Source organism: Urocitellus parryii, chromosome 5 (assembly GCF_045843805.1).
Source record: "Urocitellus parryii isolate mUroPar1 chromosome 5, mUroPar1.hap1, whole genome shotgun sequence".
Classification (NCBI taxonomy): Eukaryota; Metazoa; Chordata; class Mammalia; order Rodentia; family Sciuridae; genus Urocitellus; species Urocitellus parryii.
In genome coordinates, this window is record NC_135535.1 from 126110990 (window position 1) to 126113939 (window position 2950).

The 2950-nt window shown below is 40.3% G+C and overlaps 1 pseudogene; it reads right to left on the reverse strand.

Annotated features, from left to right (window-relative positions):
• Positions 1–571: 571 nt before the first annotated feature.
• On the reverse strand, positions 572–2497 carry LOC113190339 (T-complex protein 1 subunit zeta-like; annotated as a pseudogene).
• Between the last annotated feature and the right edge of the window lie 453 nt (positions 2498–2950).

The following is a 2950-nucleotide window of genomic DNA, read 5'->3' on the forward strand; positions in this document are numbered from 1 at the left end:
TGTGTTTGGCCAGAGAGCCCCAAACAAGTCTCCCTTTTAGTCATACACTCAAAAGTCCTTTACTGATTAATTGAAGTGATGCATGTGTTTGGAGAAAAGGGAGACAAAATAAATTCTGAGTTATCTGTTAATGTCACATGCAGCTTTTAATCTTGACACTACAGAAATGCTTTCCAAAATATTTTAAACAACTCAGTTAATAGCAGAGGGGATTAATTAATTTGTTTGTTTGTTGGAAAGTGTATTCTATTTTGAATTAAGTTTTGTGTGGAAAACCCGAACTACTCTGAACTTCAGCTCATGTCTGTCTTTTGAAAATTATCCATAAAGGTCACTAGTGAAAAGACTTGAACTTATTTTTGTTTATTCTTTTTTTCAAGGAATATTTAATAAGACAGATAAAGTGTTTATGTAACATGTAATTTTATGTCACTGTAAGTAAAGCAAATGATCCTGTTCACTGGGTAAAAAGGACCTGCTTTATGCATGTCTACGCAGTGCAATTAAAAATATTGTAATTATAATTTCACACTCTAATTTCAATATGTGCCCAATCTTTTTTTTTTTTTTCTCATATGGGAGAAGAAAATTCCTTGAACCACCATTTGAGGCTTGGAGGAAAATCCACAGCTCTATCCCTCAGGATCATTTCATAGTCTTCAAGATCCAGATGACACAGGGAGGCTTTTAAAGAGGACATTCCAGCTCTCACGATCTCAGGAGAATGTTGGTGGTAATCGCAGTACAGGAATGAAGAAGCTGTTTCTTCACACAATAGTTATCCCACACGCCCAATTCTGCTGCCACCGCTGGCTCACCAGTGTCCAAGTCCATGCCTACGAGGTGACCTGATGTTGAATGTTCTGCTTGAATATTAACTAATGTTTCTTGAAGGTCAAAACCAGAATTCTGAGCAAGAACTTTGGAAATAATGAGCAATGCATCAGCAAACGCCTGGACTCCAAGTTGGGCCCTGCCCTTTACACTGGGCTTGAATTTCATCAGGGCTTCTGCCATGGCCTCTTCTACTGCACCGACACCTGGAACCACACAGCTGCCCTCAAGACATCACTTATCGCACCTTTGATTTGAGTGAGTGTGTGCGTATTTGGTCCTGGGACTAATAATGTGTCAGAATGGGGATTGTTACATTTCTCAATAAAGGTGAACTTCTTGTTTTCTACTCATAGACAAGTCCTGCATGTCCCTAGCAGTCAGGAGTTAGGTCATCAAGAGAATTCAGAGCTACCCCCACCACAAGCAAGAGTCAGCCTCTCTCTATTTCTCCATTTAGTCTGAGCAGAGCTACTATGCCTTCTTTTGCAAGAGCATCTGAAGAAAAGGGGTCAATTTCCTTTTGATTAGTGACGACAAAGCCTTTATCTGCATCACCACAGCCCTTCTTTTTCAATTCTACTATTTTTTTCACTCTATCTTCAATAAACTTTCTTTCAGCTTTTGCTAGTTTCTCTCTCTCTTCCATACTCTTGTAAAAAAAAAAAAAGAAAGCCAGAATTCACTTCTGTTTTTTCATATTCCAGTGACACGTTGCATGTGAGAATGTATGCATTCTCCCTCTCTTCTTCATGTCAGGGTGGTGGGCCCCTGGTCCAAAATGAGCCCTCTGATTAAGCTTGTGTCAGTTTCAGAGTTATGTTTCTTTCTTTTATGTTGTATTTTATTTAATTTTTTTAATTGGTTGTTTAATACATTACCAAGCTCATGACATATCATCTTTCATACATTTGACTCAAGTGGGTTATGAACTCCCATTTTTACCCCAAATACAAATTGCAGAATCACATCAGTTACACATTCACATTTTTACATGATGCCATATTAGTGACTGTTGTATTCTGCTACCTTTCCTATCCCCTACTATCCCCCCCTCCCCTCCCCTCTCAGATTTATGTTTCAACTCCATGATCTCAACCATGAATAGGTTCATAGGCTTATCTTTTTTTTTTTTTATGGCCAAAATGGAGTTCACTACAGCCTCTGTTAGGATATCTGCAAGTTCAGCGTGAACATTCAGAGATGTTCTGGCCACCTCTATAAAGTGTCTCCCTGTCCATTTCTCTGCTTACTTTGATTTGCTCCCCAAACTGAAGGGCCTTTTTCTTTGCAGCTTCAAAACCTTCAGTGATTATTCTAGGAGGAAGAACCTCAGAAATGTAGAGATCTGCCTGTTTGAGCAGCTCTTGGATGATGAGGACGTTGGAAGTAGTGCCATCACCAGCGATGTCATCCTGGACTATAGTGACTTTTGATATCAGCGAGGTTGTTGGGTGCAAAATTTGCATTTCGTGAGGCAGCACATTGCCATTCTTAGTGAGCTTGATGTCCCCAGTGCCTGACACTAGCATCTTCATGTGCCCTTGGACCCCAGGATGGTCTGTAGCATGTCCTGTAGCCCGCGTGCACTGATGTTCACTGCCAGCACTGCCTTCACGTGGGCCACCTTGGTCTTGGGGTTCAGTGTCTTTATGGCCACCATAGCTGCCCTGAGAAAGGAAGATAGGCACACAGAGAACCCCTGGCCAGTAGCAAGTGGCCAGGCAGCTCTTTGAAAGAAAAAGCTGGAAAAAATCCTTTGTTTATTTTTTAGTTTATTTTTTCTTTGTTCTTTTTAGATACATATGACAATAGAGTGTTTTTTGACATATTATACATACGTGGAGTATAACTGTTCTAATTAGATCCCATTCTTGTGGTGTACGTGATGTGGTTTCACTGGTTGTGTATTCACATAAGAACAGAGGAAAGTTATGTTGGAGTCATCCTACTGTCTTTCCAAATCCCATCCCTCCTCCCTTCCCTTCATTCCCCTTTGTCTAATTCAATGAACTTCTACTCCCTCCACCCCTTATTGTGTGTTAGCATCCACATATTAGACAGAATATTCAGCCTTTGGTTTTTGGGAACTGGCTTATTTCACTTAGCATGATAG